Genomic DNA, 19,936 nt, shown 5'->3' with positions numbered 1-19,936 from the left:
AGAAAACAATACAATTGTTAAATACGTTCAAAGTCATCAAATTACAAATTATCATAGATAGTATATGCATGATAGTTGATTTTTATAAATTAATTATTTTAAAAATCAAACCTGAATGATATTGTAATTAACTAATAATGTAAAAAACTATACCTAATAATGAACGTAAATTAAACTTCGAAAATCAAACACAATATACATTAGAAATATGAAGGTCGTATTCAAATAAGTCATCACGTATACATTTGATTATATCAATAAGATCATTCTACATATATAACATTTGCATCATATATAACATTAGAAATACAACATCACAATTCAAACTAAAATCTCCATTTACCTATTGATGAATGGCTCATCGTAACCACTTAATCTCACAATCATGTGTGTTAATAGAAAAAACTAACTCTCCCATGTCCCTTTTTGGACCCAATGAATCTCTACAAAGAGGACAAGTGGAATGGTCCAAACCAACCCATGTATTCATGCAATCTCTGTGAAAGACATGTTCACACCGCAGCCTCGTAATCTCTTCTCGTTCTCCCATTTTGCAAAGACACACGGCACAATCTTCAACACCTTCACGTGACACGTGATGGCACGTGCCATGATCTTGTCCGAAGAGGGTGCATGATAGGGGATAGCACAAGTGGTGAAAAATGAAATATAGGGTTCGTTTTAGAAGGGTGTGAGGGAGAGTTATGTAATGAATATGCCTTCTGAAGGTGTGAGAACTGGAAATTAAGTTTATTGCTAAGGCAAGTCTGATTAGAGGGCTCATTGTTCAAATTGTGGGTTGAGTTTGATGACAAGTTGCTTGGTTCAAATTCTGGCTCTGTGTATTTATTATGAGTTATAACTAATTAGTGTTTGACAGTGACTGATATCGGTGAAGGGAAAAGATTAATTTGACTCTAATTGGGTGCATGTGTTTGCTAAGAGTAAACCATTTTGATTCTAGAAACTTTGGTTTTAATTACAGCCACTTGAATGATCATAATAATAATAATAATGTGTGTAATTTTGATGAATAAAAAAGATTGATTGCCCTAGACTTTGTTTTTATAATTTTTTGAAGTAAAAATGATATTTTCATGAAAAGAATTAACACAAAGAGGCTCTAAATATTGTAATTTGGTTGAAATTGATTTTAATTATCTCAAAATTAATTTTAATTTATTGAAAGAAAAAAAAAAAAATAGAAGTGATACACATGGTTTGTGTTCCACACGTTATTCCCCTTTCTGCATAGTTGACAAACTGCATCTTTTCATTCTTCTCATGGATTATGGCCTGTTAGGTCACACATTGTTTTACAAAATACAGTAAATAAATAAATAAATTAAGTAGGCATGAAGGTTAGGTGACCATTCTAAGAATTTAAAAAGTAGGTTTCACTCATTTTCTTTAAAAAAATAAATTTATTGTATTCAACATTATTTTTTATTATATTAATATTAATATTTAAACACAATAATATTAAAAATAATTAAAATCAAAGTTAGTTGCTTTTAAGTTATCTTAAAATACGTACCAATTACAAATATACCAAAAAAAAAAGCCAATTACAAGGATAATGTTTTGTTATTTTTTAAAAAATCTACAATATAAGATTAAAAATATCAACGTAAATTTATACTTATTAATTTATTTTTTATTTTTTTATAATATGAATATTAATATATTAAATTTTATAACAATTATTATATTATATATCTTATATTCTTGATCATACTTGAAAAAATAAAATAAAAATAGAAACAAAGATGATGCCTATTGCCTAACAGATGCCTAACGAGGACGCGTTATCATTTTCTTTATAGAAAATAAAATTTTTCTTATTTAATATATCATTGTAATATCTTAATATTATTATTTAAAATTTTAAAATTTTAAAAAATAATTAAAAATTATGTTTTTTTTTTAATTTTTTAAAAATAAAATAAAAATTTATTTTGTTATTGAATTTTTAAAATTATAATATAAAAATTATTTTGTATTTAAAAATATTTATTATTGCTTTTATATATATATGTTAAACTATGAATATCAATATTTTCAATTTTATATTAACTAGTACAATATTATACACCTTGTATTCTTAGTTGTACTTATAAGATAAAGATGTTGCCCCTAACAAACGTATATAATCATTTTTCTTTAAAAATAAAATTAGTCTTATTTAATATCATTGTAATATATTAATATTGTTATTTAAATTTTATAATCTTAGAAATTAGTTAAAATAAAAATATGGTTTTTTATTTTCTTAAAATAACAATAAAAAATAATTATTTTGTTATTCAATTTTTAAAATTGCAATATAAAAATAATTTTATATTTTAAAAAATTATTAATTCTTTTATATTTGTTAAATCAAGAAATATGCACCTAACAAACATATATAATCATTTTTCTTTAAAAATAAATAATCAAATTTAATATATGATGCATATAAAGCATGCCTAAGGACAAATGTACCTATCGTTAGCAGTAATAATGGACTAAGTTTGAATAACTATCCAAAATGATCAATGGTAGTATTTTCTAAGGGGGTTATGGTGTAGTATAAATTGATTAATTGTGTAATTTTAAGAGTGCAAAAGATAATTTAAAGAAAACACTAATTAAAATTGTTAATTTCTAGATTAAAGAGAAACTTAGGGTTATGACTCACCTAATTATTAATTGAGGTTTAGTTAAAAGCCAATAATTTCATCCAAAATAGTGTTTCCAAAGTATGATCATGCATTGAAAACCTTTTCCCTTAGAACAACCCTTATTTAATCATGTAGTGATTACTTTTAAGAGAAAGTTTAAGTTTTGTGGAATTTTAAGCATTGAAAAATTATTTTTTGTTGTTTGATCATCCAATAATGTATTTTAATTTCAATTATCTTTTAGGTCCATTGATTATTTTCAATACGATCGTTGTTGATCAATTGCTCAATTTAAATGCAAAAATGGTATGACCATGCCTTAATTCGGACTAAGTGAAAAAGATAATTTTAGTAAGACAAAGAATGACAATCAATAATAAATCAAGGTTTTTCTCAATCATAAATGGCTACTGCAACTGTAGACTAAGAAGTTTAGTTTTTCATCTCAAAGGAGTAAAACTCTAGCATAAGGAAATATAGTGCAAAAATAATAAAAACCTTAAAGGTCGTAAATTGCTCCACAATAGGTTGCTAAGGTGATCCCTTGTGGTTTGAGGTGTTAATGTTAAGTTTGAGTCCAAAACATAAAGAAAGCATGAAAAAGAGAAGCACTCACATAGGTTTTTATAGTGGATCAATTTTTATTCAAGAGCTATGTCCTATGTCTTCCTCACTGAAGGATTTTGATTTAAAGTAAGTTAATTATTAATCTAATATTTAATTACAATTTAAAATACATTCTCATTGTTTATAGTTTAATTTGTAAAGTGTATGACAACTAGGTAACTATGAGTGCAAATATTTTTTTTTGAATTATGTTTTATTTGTTGGATGAAATTGAGTGTTGACAATTTATCATATATAATGTGTAACAACTTGGATTTCATATTTTATAACAAATAATATTTTAGAAATTATTTTGATATTTAATGTATTTATTTTATAGTTTTTGATATTATTTAATTAATTATAAAAGCTATATTTTATTTATGAGACATGATTTGCAAGTATAATTTTAATTAGTGAAGCAAGAGTTATTTATAAAGTGTGTTTTATTATTATGTTCATGTTATTTGATAAAGAAAAGAATATGCTTAAATATATTGTATTAATTATTTTATGAGAAGGGGAAGGAAGGGAGTTTATGTAAATGATTTATTTTTTATTTTAAGAAAGAAGTTATCAAGAATTAGAAAGCTATCTGAGGCTACCAAAATCATTTCACATTTCTGACTTCATTTTCTTTCTGAAGCTTCTGAAGAACAAAGAGAGCTCCAAGAAGAGGACCAAACTGATTCTGCTCGTGCTTTGTCTTTTACTCATCAAGGTAAGGGGAGAGTGAGAAACCTCACTTGGAGGTGTGGGAATAACTATTGGGTAGAAGGATTGACCCTCAATCCTTTGCCTAATGTATGGAAATAGACACTTTATGAATGTTTTCTATTATGCTTTCTAATTATTTTTTTGCGTTCCTTATATGATTCTAAGTGTAGATATGTGTTCAATTTCAATAATGGATATGTTTGATAGCAAAATTAGCCCCTAATCCCTTGCTTGATGCATGCTGTTAAAAATAGACAAATTTTGAATATTTTCTGTTTTGGCTTCTAATTTTTCTGTTATGATCCTTGGTAATTGTTGGGTATGAATACGTGTTTAATTTTGAAAATAGATAAGTTTTGACATGAATTAGAGTGCTCTGTGGATTCTTGTGGGAAACCCTATGATAAATAATTAAGAATATAATCTTGTGATAAGAATTGAGGTATTTTATGCAATATTGAGTATGGATTCATGTTCTGGATATTATTTGGAGGATTTTGACCGATTGGTTTAAGTGATTTCATGTCTGAATGTGGAAAACATGTGATTTCGCAAAGTTGAGAAATGTAGGTTCGCACTGAGGTGCGCCGGGCACAACCCTGACCTGGTACCTTCATGTTTTATGTGAAATGAATTGTGATTTAAATGTGTATGTTGTTGACTATCTCCTGACATGATTTATGTGTTACTCCGATGTTGTGACAATGAAAAGCTCCTTGTATGAGTCCATGTGAATATGATGAGACAATGTGAAAAGTGTATATGAGACATGCGACATGATGATATGTGACAATGAGACATGATATATGAAAAACTATGACATGTGAAATGATGAGTCAATGAAGTGTGAATGTGTGACATGCATCATGTGCATCTATGTGACGGGTATGATGTGAAGTACACTACTAGGGAAGGCCTTCCTTGTGTAACAACTTGGGGGAGTCCTAGGGGATAGTATGGTTAGGATGTCTCGATTCCGCCCGTTTGTGAGCACGAGACGTAACTTGCGCAGCTTCGCTATCTCGACCAGACCCTAACAATATATCCTTTTAGTTGAGAGTGATGGGTAGCTTCCTACATGTACTTTTAGACTACCTTAGGTGTGTTGTTTCGATAGCACACCAGTGGTATGTGATATGTGACTAGTGCCACATGCATGCATTTGAGTCGAGTCTATGACATCATTGCATGATGAATGAATGTATATTTGTTACTGTTATATGTGTAACTTGAATTTGCACCTGATTAATGTGTAGCTATGATTGTGCTGTTATGATTTGTGTGTGTGTTGCTTAACTATTATTTTTACATCTTAACCTGAGTGAGATTTTTCTCATTCACCTATTTGTTCTATGTGTATCTTCTACTGTGTTACAAATGACCATCAACATAAGGATGTTGGTGATGAAGCTTATGCTTCAGTTGTGCGTGTTCCGATAAGATATGTGACATCGGTGCATAGTTAGGACTAGTTTAGGATGTTGTTTTCATTGAACTGTTTTGAAAATCTCAGTTTCTTTCGTTTGTAATTTCTACATTGGAGATATTGTTTATGAGTTTATGAATGTAAATCCTCTACGTATGATATTTGAGATTATGATTCTATTTATGAAATATTTTAATTATTCCTATTTATTGTGTAATTATATATGTAGGGTAGAGGGTGTCACATAATGTAGTTTAGGATATTTAAGATTTTAATGATAAATTGGTTGATAATATTATATAGGTATATTAGTGGTCAATCTAAAATTATATTGAATTGTCTAATGTCATTTTTTATTTATCAGAAAGGAAAACAAAAATAAAAATTAATAGGATATATAAAAAACTAATTTCTATGTAGGGTGTAACATTAAACAATATAGGAAACACCCTTTCTATGTCAGTTATTATCACTCGCAAGACATAAAATGAATGCTACAGATGTCAAAATATCACCTTTGACACCCATGCTATGACGAGTTTTAACACCCAATGTCGAAAAATCACTTTTTATGTTAGGTGTTTGACCAATATATAGTAAGTGTTGACTTTCTATGTTGTTTGTATTTATGTTGGTTTTAGAATTGACATAAAAGTCCATTTTAATTGACATAGAAAGTTTCATCCATAATAGTGGCCCATTCATCTCCCATGCATAAGCATAAGGTTAAAGGTAATATTGTATGTAAAGATTAGGATGAGTGGAATAAGATAGAAATTTAAAAAAAAAGGCTAAATATGACTATAAGGCTAGAAACATAATCATATCATCCCTAACTCAAGATAAGTTCTTTAGGATTTCATACTGTGAAAATGTTAAATGAATGTGGGAAATTTTGGAGGTAACTAATGAAGGAATCTCTAATGTGAATAAAAAGCTAGGAAGCAGACACCACAAAAAAAAAACATGAGATGTTTCAAATGGAACAAGGTGAAAGCATAACTAAATTGCAAAAATGATTTTCACATAAATAGTTAATCATTTGATTACTCTTGGCAAAGTCTTTGATAAGGAAGAGATTAATGTGAAAATTCTCAAGTGTTTGAATAGGTCATGGAAACCTAAAGTTGCAGTTATATGTGAATATACAGACTTGACAACTTTTGATGTTGCTGCACTATTTGGCAAGCTTATAGAATTGGAAATAAAGTTGATTCAATTGACTAAAAGAGAAAAGGTTAAAAAAAAATAATTGCCTTGTACTAAAAGTTTCCCTTACACTAATAGTAGAAGCCAAGGTGCAAAATATATGTTTAAGAGAAAGAGGATGAAAACTTCAACTTGTTGGTTATGAAGCTTGGGAATTTCCTTTATAGAAATAATAAGAACAAGGGCGCTCTTCATTAAAGAAACCTTACATAAGGAGTGATTCACCATCCTAAACCTTCTCATGTTTTGAGTGTGAGAAAATTGGCCACATCAAGCCTAATTATCCATCCTTGCAAAGGAAACAAGTTGTGTAAAAAAGGCTAAAAAATAAGACAAGAGAGCCTACATTATTTTCCTCTAATTTCTCCATGCAAATGAGTGACTTAACCATTATCTTTTTCCTTCTAAGGTCTTCAAAGTTTGTAACATCCTATCTTTATCTTCAAAATTGCTAATAGAGATTTTATAAATTAATTAAATGGGATAATATATTATGAGAAAATAAAGATAAGATATAATTAGTATTTATCTTTTTAAATTCAAATATGTGAAGTGAATTAGTTGGGTTTTTATTAATGGGCTACGTGTATGGGAGAAGGTTAGGATTGCTTTTAAAACATGTTAGTTGCTCTAGGGTTACCTCACTTGTAATCTAACTGTACAATTGTGATCTAAAGAGGGAGGCGAACTAGAGGTAGTTAGGGAGGAACTCAAAGATTAGAATCCTGAAGCTAGCATTAATCAAGGTAAGGGAGAAGTGAGAACATCACTCTAGGGTATAGGGTAACTATTGGATAGCAAGATTGACCCCCAATCCATAGGTTATACTTGTATGTATGTGGGTGAGGGATTAAACTCGAACCTAGTTTAATCTGTCATGAAGTTAGGTGTTCTAAATATGATATATCCGTGTATTGATGTGTTGGTTATAAAATTTATATGTAATTATGAATCTATGAGTATCTATGAGGAACACGTCTCAAGAAGCTTATACAATTAGTTTTACAAATTTACTTGTTGTAACATATATCTAAAATATGGAAAATATAATGAGTAAACATTGAACATAAGTGGATGCATTCTTAATGGATAAGGTGCATATATATAGAATGCGCAGGTAACAGTATGATGCTTCTATTTTAGAAGAATGAAAATGGAGCAATGGAACAACCAAATAAGGAGCATGGAGCAAGTGAACGAGTGTATATGAAACCCATATTTCAAAAGAATGAAAAATAGAGAAATGGAATAATTGAATGGAAATATAGAATGGGTTTAATAGCATTTCTTCAATTTCGTGTCATTAAACCCTAAACTAATTGAAAATAGGGGGACAGAGCAGATGAAACTCACCCAAACCTTAAACGATTTAGGGTTCCTTGCGCGCACAACTTCAACAATGGCACTGAAGCTTTTGCAGATGAAGATGAGGCTTCCAGAGACACTTCTTCGGGGGAAACGGCTCGCGCTGGTCACCAAACAAACGGAACAAGATGGGGCTTAAGCTTATACGACAATGGCGATTCTGGGGCGTGCGTAGTTTGGGTGTTCAAGAAGATGTTTAATGTTCTTCTATCTTGTGGAGAAGGGGCGCGAAAGCGAGTGTGAAAATTGGCCTCGTACTACATCGGTTTCTAAGAGACCCGATGTAGATATGTTTGTAATTAATCACAAAAATGCCACCGCGCTTTCAAAACGACATCGATCCCACCCTAAACGATGTAAAACACTCATCATTTACATCGGTCTCCTCTATAATCGATGTAGATATGATTTACCTTGTGCTCTTATTTACAATTATGCCACCGCCTTCATTTTTTACATCGGTTCTACATGAACCGATGTAGAATTGACGATGTAAATCAAAATCTTTGTAGTAGTGTTAGTTTCTATATTTGTAACACCCTAAGTTTTTCCAAGATTAATATAAGAGTTTTAATTAATTAATTGAGTTTTATAATGATTAAGAGGTTTTGTATAATGTGAATTTGGAAACATGTATTTTATTAATTATGTTATATATTATTTAAGAAAAGTGTGTTAAATTTTTAAAAGGGAGGTTTTAAAAGGTTGAGTCAATTTTTAGATTCTTTCTACACTTATGCTTTTGTTTTTTTTTTCTCTTGGAACTAAAGAGTTTCCTAGAGAGTAGGAAGGTGATCAACGCAAAAGTTTGCATTCATCTGTGAGTGTTCATCTAGATAAAGGAGAGGGGGTGAATATTTTTTGTTTTGGGATGTGCATTATTTGTTGGGTGAAAAGATTGAAATTCAATCTTGTCTATTCATGTATATTGTGAAGGAGAAATCCCAATTCCGATTTATAAATTGTGAATTTGTATTTGGTATGTTTCATGTGTCTTATATGTGATGATTGTTTTATATGTGTAATCAATTTTGTGTGAATTACTTTGATCATGAATTTGTGAATGCATATGCTACATGTAAGAACCCTTAAAGTATAGAACAAAGTAAAAACTAATAAGTTTGGTGATATTTTGGTATAAAGATGTTTGTTAGTGTAATTGATGATTTAATTTTATAGGTTTAGGCTTTAATTGTGAATTGGTGCGAGAATTCAAAGCTTAGAGTGAAATTCATGCTTTAAGCAGAGTTTCGAATAGAGTTGGAGCTTTGTTCTAAAAGCATGATCATGCTTAATTTTGAAGCATGCTCGTGCTTGGTTAAGCGAACATGTGCTGAATTTATGTACAAAAATACACTTTTTCAAAGTTGAATTACCTTGTAATTTTTGTGAGAGTTGTAGTCATAACTTTTTGCTTTGAAATGTTGTTGGAATCATCAAAAAATGAGTTTAAAACTCAAGTTATGATAAAAATTAGCGAGTAAAGATTAGCAAAGTAAATGGTAGATAATTGTCTTAGCTTTAGGCTAAAATGTTATGATTTTATAATTTTTAAGCATAGTAAATGATAAAATCTACTCTTGAAGTCAACATAGAAGTTGTAGATAATTATTTTAGTTTTCAACAAAATCAAGATCTTGAATTTGAGTCTTGAGTTTAATATGTAGTCAAAGATCTAGAGATACCCATGTCAATACCATAGTATCAAAAATAAATAAACTACCTTTCTTCCTTTATATAAGAGTCAAATACATATTTCACTAATATTTAGAAAAATAGTTAATATAATTGAAAATAGTAAATTTATCCTATTTTTATAATTTTTTCTATAATTATCCTTATACTATTTATCTCTTTTAATTAATATTCTCTTTTCTTTTAACCAATTAGAGTACATATCTTATATTACTTCTCTCTCTTGATTAATATTATTTTCTCTCATAACAAATTAGAATGCATGTCTTTTAAATTATCTATAATTAGTGTTGTACTATCCGCGTCGGGCACCAAGTTCAAGCTCGGCATCCAAGCACCGCACTACATCGGATAGGCGCTACATGACATTGACCAAAGCAAAGGCCCACTGTCTATTAGATCACGACCAATCTCAGGCCCAGATCAACCTTATCTTCACCCAAGAGGAAAATCTTAATTTACATCAAGGTACGTGCACTATATATATGAGACGCCTACACTATCAAATACTAACTTTGGCATCGGAGTCTCTTTTGCAGGTACCACCCCTATCTCGGAGCAGCCTACGTACCAAGCGAAGGAGATTCACCAATCTTGCCCAGCAGATCGCCCCCTTTGACCGATCTCGGGTAAGAACATTTGGCGCCCATCGTGGGGCCGATCAAGAATTCTCTTATTGGCCACACTTATGGTTTTCACCCGAAGCCATAGTAGAAGAGTAACAAACGAAGCAGAACAACAAGCATCTAGGATGGATGGAGAAGCGATCTTACGATGGCTGGTCGAGCAGGTTGAACAAATGCAGCAGCGAAACACCGCCAACTTGGAGAACATGCGCACCCGGCACGAGGCAGATCTGGCGACGCTACGGGCAGAGAACGAGCACATTCGAGCTCAACTCCATTAACGAACCCCACACGTACCTCCTCAGCCAAGCAATCACCATGAGGAGGAACACCAATCGGTCTCTCCATCACCACTAGCACCAAAACAACCACCCACCAGTCGACGACACATCGGTCGCGTGCGCCGACACAAAGATCGGATCACGAAGTCAGCAATGCACCAACCTTGGCTCAGTCACAATGGGCCAACGTCCACCGCCACCCCTTCGTGGATGGCATCATGGAGACACCTCTCCCCTTCGGATGGAAGCCCCTGAACATTGACAAATATGAAGGCTCTACCGATCTTGATGAGCACATCAGCCTCTACATCACCCAGCTAAACCTTTACACTAACGATGATGTCGTCCTGTGTCGAGTCTTCCCGACCTCGCTGAAAGAATCAACACTCGCCTGGTATACCCAACTACTGTCGAGGTCGATCAAAAACTTTGACACCTTGGTCAAGCGATTTACAGCACAATATGCAACGAGCCGCCCCCATCACGTCACCTCGGTTGCCTTAGCCAATCTCCGGTAAGGCGATGATGAGCCGCTGCGCAAGTTCATGGAGCGATTCGCCAATATCGCCATCAATATCCGCAACCTGAACCTCGAGGTCGCTCTACACGCCATGCTCATGGCACTCAAGCTAGGTCCCTTTGTCGACAACCTTTATCGGTGACCTCCCCCGGACATGGATGAGCTCCGTGCCCGAGCCACTGGATATATCCAGATGGAGGAGAACACAGCATTTCGAGACCAAGTTCGTGGAAAGTCACAAAGGAAGCAAGACCACAATCACAAAGACAAAATGAGAGTCTCCAATGACAGCCAATTCAAAAAACCTCGACAGAATAAAGGTGGGAAGTATGACTTCTACACCCCCTAGAATGCACCCCGGGTCCACATACTGGAAGAGGCTAGTAATGCTGACCTGATTACCTTACCACCACCTGGGCACAGCCCCAACAGTGCTGACAAATCCAAGCATTATTGATACCACAAAAATTACGGTTACACAACCAAGGAATGTCGGACACTCAAGGATCGCATTGAGGAACTCGTCCAAGGAGGGCACCTCGGATAATACGTCCAACGGTCACAATCCCATAGGGGGCTACCATGGACACGACTGTGGCCGAGGACGAGGTCGGGGCTCCAACGCCCAGAAATACCAACCCTTCGGAGCCCAGCCAAACATCGACGGAGTAGTGCAGGTCGAGGTAAGTCATGCCACAAGTATGACCCCCTTACGCGGAGTCATCAATACAATTGTAGGTGGCTTTGCAGGGGGCGGCTCAAGTAGTTCAGCACGCAAGAGACACTTGTGATGCATCAACAATGTCCATGTGGACCCCTCGGTTCCACAATGCAATACATCGCCTATCACCTTCACGGATGATGATTATGTCAGTATCTGCCCAAATTAGGACGACCCCATGGTCATTGCGGTGGAGGTAGCTAATTGGGAGGTCCACAAGACATTAATTGACCAAGGAAGCTTAGTAGACGTCTTGTACTGGCCGACGTTCCTAAGGTTAGACATCCCCTATTCTCTCATCCAACCTCACACAGAACCCCTAGTCAGTTTTGTAGGTGAACGAGTCCACACTCGGGGATACATAGAGCTACTAACAACATTTGCAACCCCTACCAATTCAAAAAGAACCCTAGTCAAATACCTCCTCGTCGACGCCAACACATCATACAACATCATCATAGGCGACTGACGTTAAACCAACTCGGAGCTGTGGTGTCCACCCCGCATCTGAAGATGAAGTTCCCAGGAAGTAACGGCCAGATAATCTCGGTCAAGGCAAACCAAAGAAAAGCTCGATAATGCTATGCCGAAAGCTTAAAGGCTTCATCATCAGCAGAGGAGCACCGCCGAGGTGACTCCCCCACCGTAGCTCACATAACCTAGGCTGACATCATTGACCTGGATCCTAGATCGAAGTCCCATGACAACCGACCAAGCCCAATTGACGAGCTCGTCGATCTTCAAATTGGTAAACTCCCCGGCCAATGCACCAAGATAAGTCAGCAGCTAAGTCTAGAGCTACGATAACAACTCATAGTTGAGATCTCCAAGAACGCTGATCTTTTTGCATGGTTAAGTGCTGACATGCCAGGTATCGACCCTAACCTCATTTGTCACAGACTAGCTATCCACAAAGAAGCTAAGCTAGTAACTCAGAGGAAAAGAAAAGTCGGAGGGGAAAGGCGAGAAGCCATCATCACCGAGACATAGAAGCTAATAAACACAGGCTTCATCCGTGAAGTCAGATACACCACATGGCTAGCCAACGTAGTACTCGTCAAAAAGAACTCCGGGAAGTGGCGCATGTGCGTCGATTACACCGACCTGAACAAAGCATGCCTGAAAGATGCGTACCCCTTACCGAGCATCGATAGATTGGTCGACGGAGCCTCCGACCATGCCCTCCTCAGCTTTTTGGACGCGTACTCTGGATACAACCAGATCATGATGTACCCACCAGACGAGGAGCACACGGCCTTCATCATCGATCAAGCCAACTTCTGCTATCGCGTGATGCCTTTCAGCCTCAAGAAAGCGGGAGCTACTTATCAAAGGTTGATGGATAAGGTCTTCCACCAGCAGATCGGGAGGAACATGGAAGTCTATGTAGACGACATGATCGTGAAAATCACATCGGTTGACACCCAAGTTGCTGACCTAGTCGAAGTATTCAACCAGATATGAAAAATACAACATGCGCCTAAACCTCGAGAAGTGCGTCTTTGGGGTCCAGGGCGGTAAGTTCCTCGGTTTAATAATTACCAATAGGGGTATTGAGGCCAACCCAGAAAAGTGTAAGGCCATCATACAGATGCATAGGCCCCAAAATGTTAAAGACGTCCAACGCTTGGCAGGCCGGCTAGCCTCTCTCTCCCGTTTCATACCCAGGTTGGAAGAGAAGGTGATGGAACCACTTGGAGAAGATTGATGTTCTTCAAGTTGAACCATGCTAAGTCCCTTTCTTCTCTTGAGGTTAGACACTCCAATGATGAAGAAACACCTTTGAAGAAGCTCCAATGGTGAAGAAGCACTAAGGAGTGCTCGGTTACTCCTTGAAGAAGTAGAAGATGGAGGCTCCAAGGCACAAAGGTGGAAACCTTTGTGAAGGAACTAGGGAGAACTTGTTCTCCACGGTTTTGAGACTTTGAGAAGAGAGAATTCTTTTAGAAATTCTGATTTCATTCATCCAAAGTGAGGGAAAATGAAAGGTTTACAAATTTATAGAAGTAGGTAGCTTATGGAGCAAGCTAACCTTAACCATGGTTCAAGTGAACCATGGTTTGGTTGGCTTGACCATCCAAGCTAGTTAAGAGGCTTGTGGAGCAAGCTTCTCACTTAGCTTGCTTGGGAAGCAAGCTAGGAGAAGCTTGTAGCACAAGCTTCTCAACTTTGAGAAAGGATAAGCAATTTGGCCAAGACAAAGAGCTAGGCAAAGGTGGGCGGCCAAGGTCCTATTTTGCTCACTTTGATTATTTAAAAAATGTTTGATTTGGTTTAGTTAGGTTCATCCAATGATGATGAGACCTAGCTAAATCAAATCTATGAAAAATTAGGAGCAAAATGAGTCCAATATGTAAAATTTTGCCTAGGCCCAATTCTGGCCCAATTACTAGTCACACCCTCAAGCATTGCTAAATGCCAGCCCACTTCTACTACTGGAAAAATAGAAAATGAGTGTATCAACAAAAGAGGTTAAATGGAGTCAAACTCTCCAAGTAACCCACCCTAGAATCAATATGTAATGACTAATAAAAGAAACTAAAGTGCCTCACAAATACAAAGGCAAAAATAAGCCTATACAAGAGAACTATGTACAAGATATTTACAACATATGAAAAAGGTCTTCAAAATCATCCCATTCCTCTTGGATCTTTTAATGTAACTCCTCTTGGATTCCTTGGCCTTGGCCATAGTCTATCAGAAGGCGGGGCCTATCTTTAATTTTTTATGGAAACCTAAACACTTCGAGTGGACCGACCAATGTGAAGAAGCCTTCGAAAGCTTCAAAAGCTTCCTCGCCACCCCGCCAATCTTGCGAAGGCCGACCCATCACGCCGACCTGCTCCTTTACTTGGCCGTGGCAGAGGACGCAATCAATGCAGTCATAGTATAAGAACAACACAGGGAGCAAATTCCAGTGTACTTTATCAGCTGAGTCCTCCAAGACACAGAAAAGCGGTACCAAACAATTGAAAAACTGGCATTGGCACTCGTCACGGTAGCTCAATGCCTCTAACCTGACTTCCAGAGTCATCAGGTCGTCGTCAAGACTGACTATTTGATCAGGCAGATACTGAGAAAACCAGAGCTTGTAGGGTGCATGATCGCATGGTCAGTAGAGCTGTCCAAATTTGGCATCAGATACGAAGCCCGAGGACCTTTGAAAGCCCAATGCTTAGTAGACTTTGTGGTCGAACTCACCCCATCCTCGCCACAGGAAAGTCCAACCTAGACCTTACATGTCGACGGGTCCTCCAACACTAAGGGCGGGGTGCAAGAATCATACTCGAAGGCCCCAACTAGGTCGTCATCGAGTAATCCCTCAAGTTTGGGTTCAAAATCACCAATAATCAAGTAGAATACGAAGCACTACTAGCAGGATTAAGGCTGGCACGAGACATCACAGCACAAAGAGTGAGTTGCAACAGCGACTCAAAACTCATGGTAGAATAGCTCAACGGGACCTACCAGACCAAGGATGCCCTACTACAGAGGTACTATCACATAGTGTCCCAATGGATCTCATGTTTTGAGGAGTTCACCATACATCATGTGCCCCGGGAGCAGAATGTCAAGGCCGACCTCCTGTCCATGCTCGCCAGCACAAAGCGCCCCGGGCAGCATCGGACCATCATCCAAGAAACCCTCAACTCTCCTAGCTTAGAAGACAAAGTCGTAAACACCAATGACATCAAAGATAAGGGATGAATGATAGACATATATAACTACTTAAAGGAGGGGATATTGCCTGAGGATAAAGACAAAGCTCGGAAGATGAGGGTAAGATCATCCAAATTTATCATCATTGCAGGTGAACTTTTCAAACGAGGCATCTCGGCTCTCCTGCTAAAATGCCTAACCAAGTCCCAGGCCACCTATGTCATCGAGGAGATCCACCAGGTGTATGCGACATGCACTTCGGTGCACGCTCGATGGCGACCAGGGTGATTCGAGTTGGATATTACTAGCCCACGCTGAAGTCAGACTGTAGAGACTATGTACAAATGTGCAAGGAATGTCAACAATTCAGTAACGCACATCGCCAACCACCTGAAGTTCTCTACCAAATGACATCCCCATGGCCCTTTGCCCAGTGGGGAATGGACATCCTTGGACCATTCCCCCCCCCCCCCCGTGAAAGGCCAATTGAAATTCCTGCTTGTCGTTGTTGATATATTACTTCACCAAGTGGATTGAAGCTTGCCCGCTCGCCATGATCACCGTCGAGAACGTGCAAAATTTCACATGAAAAAACATCATTTGCCGATTTGGTATCCCACATTCCCTCGTCACCGACAACGGGAGACAATTTATTGCACATAGCTTCGAAAGCTTCGTCAAAGAAGTCGACATCAAGCACCTCGCCACCTCGGTGGAACACCCTCAAACCAACGGTCAAGCCGAAGTCGCCAACAAGGTTATACTTCGAGAACTCAAAAAATGACTGGGAAGCGCCAAGAGACAATGGGTCAACGAGCTACCGAGCATCCTCTAGGCATACCATTGCACCCCACAATCGACAACCCAAGAAACACCTTCCAGGCTAACCTATGGTGCAAATGCCATGATCCCAGTCGAAGTCAACGAAACTTCCCATCGGCGACACACTTTCAATAATAAGCAAAACACTCTGGAAATAGCAGCTTAGATTAGAGAGGAAGCATGCAAACTCCGCGCCTCTAGACGCTACAACACTAAGGTCCGACCTCGCTATTTCTGAGTTAGAGACCTAGTATAGAGAGTACAAGGGGAGGCAAAGAGAGACCCATCAGAAGGAAAACTCGTGCCTAACTGGGATGGTCCGTTCTGAGTTACTGACGACTTGGATAATGGAGCATATTGACTAGACGAACTCAGAGGCAAAACCATCCCAAGAACTTGGAATGCCACTCACCTCAAGTTTTATTTTAGCTTATTTTAGCTAAATTGTACAAATGGGGCGTTTCACTCTTTTCCCTACTCAGTCTTTAATCCCAAAAAAAAGAAATGGGTTTTGGCTGAGAGGGTTTTTAACGAGGCACACCCACCGCATCAATAAGAATGACTCACTTTACTCATATATCTCTAACCTCACACCGCCTAACCCATATTAAACCAAGGCCGAATTCGAACCTTGGCATGTTTCATATTAAGCCAAGGTCGAATTCGAACCTTGGCATGATTTACATTAAGCCAAGGTCAAATTCGAACCTTGGCATGATTTATATTAAGCCAAGGTCGAATTTGAACCTTGGCTTGAGTTACATTAAGCCAAGGTCGAATTCAAACCTGGCTTGATTTATATTAAGCCAAGGTCGAATTCGAACCTTGGCACCATTTACATTAAGCCAAAGTCGAATTCGAACCTTGGCATGATTTATATTAAGACAAGGTCAAATTCGAACCTTGGCATGATTTATAAGCCAAGGTCGAATTTGAACCTTGGCTTGGGTTATATTAAGCCAAGGTCGAGTCCGAACCTTGGCATGATTTATATTAAGCCAAGGTCGAATTCGAACTCACAGGTACCTCGCTTTGCCCAAACTCAAGCAAGACTAAGGGCCAAACTCAGGCCCCAAAGTCACACACGCACTTGTACAAGAAAACAAGTCTAAGTAATGAAGAAAACAAGCAATGTATAGTAAGCAATGTATAGCAAATAGATTCATTCAAAAGGAAAACTGAGTCCAACATACGAATATTACAAAACAAGTCGAAAACCAAAACAAAATAAAACAAAGTGCCTATTAAGGGAAAGCATGACCCTCCTATGCAGTTGTATTCTCGCTCGAGCTCTCAAACATATCATCTTCATTGATCAGCTGCCCATCCCGAACGTCCTTCTCCACATGCATTGCAGAAAAATCCACCTCAGGCGCAATCGCCTTGGCTTGACAAGTCGCCTTGGCAAATCCCCTCTTATGCTCGACCACGATGGCACGTTCAGTCGCATACAACTTCCTCTCCACATCCTTTTTCGCGAAAGTCAGCACCTTGAGATCCATCTTCAAGGCACTAACCTCCTCGCCCTTGCCAACAAGAAGCACCTCATCGCAGAGATGCTTCTCCTCGGCCGCCCGCAACTTGGCCTTCAACTCAACATTCTCCTCTTCAAGCACACGGGCCTGGCCTCGGGCAACCTCCACCTCGTCCGTGGAGGACTTGATAACCTCCAGCAGCTCGCCAACTTTAGCGGCATATGCCTCGTTGGCCTTCATAACTACCTCCAACGACTTCTGAGTCTTGGAAAGATCCCTCCTCAGAGCCAGGAGCTCGGCCACGCCTTTCTACGCTTTCTCCAGCTCAGCCTCATGCTTCTGTCAATGCCGCCTCCAGTGGTCCACTATGGCTAGAGACCTCTGCATAAAAACTTCAGCCGAATCTAGGCCCTCCACCGGCCCTACGTTCTCTATCATGGCCTTGTCGGCCACAAATGCCGAGTCCTCCTTGTAGAACCCCTCAGCAGTAAGATTGGAATTCCACAACGATGTCACATCGGGTGACATGCTAATGTGGTCCAACCTCGCCAAGGGTCGGTTGACTTCGAAGCGCTGGATGATGCACCTAGACCTCGAAGCTGAGGATGCACCAGGGTTAGCCGAGGTTGTGGTCAGAGGGGCCGACGTCGAAATGGCAGAAGAGCTTGGACCTTCCTCGCCAACCCCAACCGAGGTTGATGTCGGAACCACCTGCGACAATAACATACATTTCAACATTTTTTCCTAAGTTACACAATGTAGGTGTAATAAACAAAGTAGCAAACACAAAGCCAGTACCTGTCGGTCCATGGTAGTCTCTATCACGGGCTCGACCAAAGGCACCTCGGCCCCAGGACTTGCAGTGAGATCAATAGGGGAAACAGGGTCAACAACCCTCGAAGACACCTCTTCCAAATTAGGGGCACCGGAGCCCTCACCAACCACCTTGGAATCCCTTTTTCTCTTTCGGTTGGTCTTCAAGGGGGCGACCTCCTCCTCGCCAAGCTCGGGCACATCCAGCTCCTCGGTATTGAACCTCGCCTTCAGTTCGCGCCATTTACTTTTGCCCATCACCTCTCCAAACAAGCACCACAAGAAAGGGATCAGGACAACAACGCAAATCAGAAAAACAACCAGCAATTAGAACATCTAAATACTCACGCTCTAACCCCCTTTCTTTATTCTTCAAACGGTCCAAAGACAACACGTGTTTGTTGTCCAAGGGGCGCGGTAACTCCATTAGATTGGCGATGTCGTCCTTATCCGAATCTGACAAACGAACACAACTTGACCCGTTAAACTTAACCAGGCTCTGTTGCTAGAAAAAGGGGAACCTCGGCTCCCCCCATGATGAAAAACCTCCTCAGTCATCAGATTGTTGCTTATAGGTCGGATCCGGAAGAACTCCTCTTTAAAGTTCTTATACGATTGGGAGTAGAGTTGAAACAACCCTTCGACCTTACTCCCACTTAGAGACACCCAACCTAGGGGAGGCTCGCCCAACTTAAGCTGGTAGAAATGAAGGAAGACAGGCAGAGAGGCATTCATCCCCAAAGCCGAGCATAAAACCTGAAAGGCCCGCAAAAACCCCCAACTGTTGGGATGCAATTGACAGGGGGCCACGTTTACAAACGTAAGGAACCCACACTCGAACTCTGTGAAAGGCAAACAAACCCCGAGGTCCCTAAACAAGCAAAGATACATATAAAAGAATGGCGTATTCACAGTCGCCGCCATATACACACGCTCACCGAGCTGGCAAGGTTCAACCCGGATGAGCTTGGCAACAGCCGACCTACTAATCACCAGTGAACTACATGCCGAGTTCACGTTGTGGTAGGACCTAAACTTACTCTTGAAAGCACCCACATCCCCCCTAACCCACTCATACCCAGGGACAGAAATGGCGGGGTGTGAATCCTTGGGGTTGTTACCCCCCTCTTTTTCTTAGGGTCACCGTTAGCGGTGGCCACTTTCGCCTTACCCTTCCCCTTGGCCTGCCCAGAAGCGGCTCTAGGGGGAGGTAGGTCTTGCCCTGCCTCACCGACCATCACTTACTATAGCACTAACAAAAAGGGAAAATGGAAACAGAAGAGAAGAAGTACCTGGTACTCCTTGAACATTGACAAAACACTAGGAGACAACGAAAA

The sequence above is a fragment of the Cajanus cajan genome, chromosome 11 (genome assembly GCF_000230855.2).
Source record: "Cajanus cajan strain Asha chromosome 11, NIPB_CcT2T_4, whole genome shotgun sequence".
Classification (NCBI taxonomy): Eukaryota; Viridiplantae; Streptophyta; class Magnoliopsida; order Fabales; family Fabaceae; genus Cajanus; species Cajanus cajan.
This window is presented reverse-complemented; position numbering follows the sequence as displayed.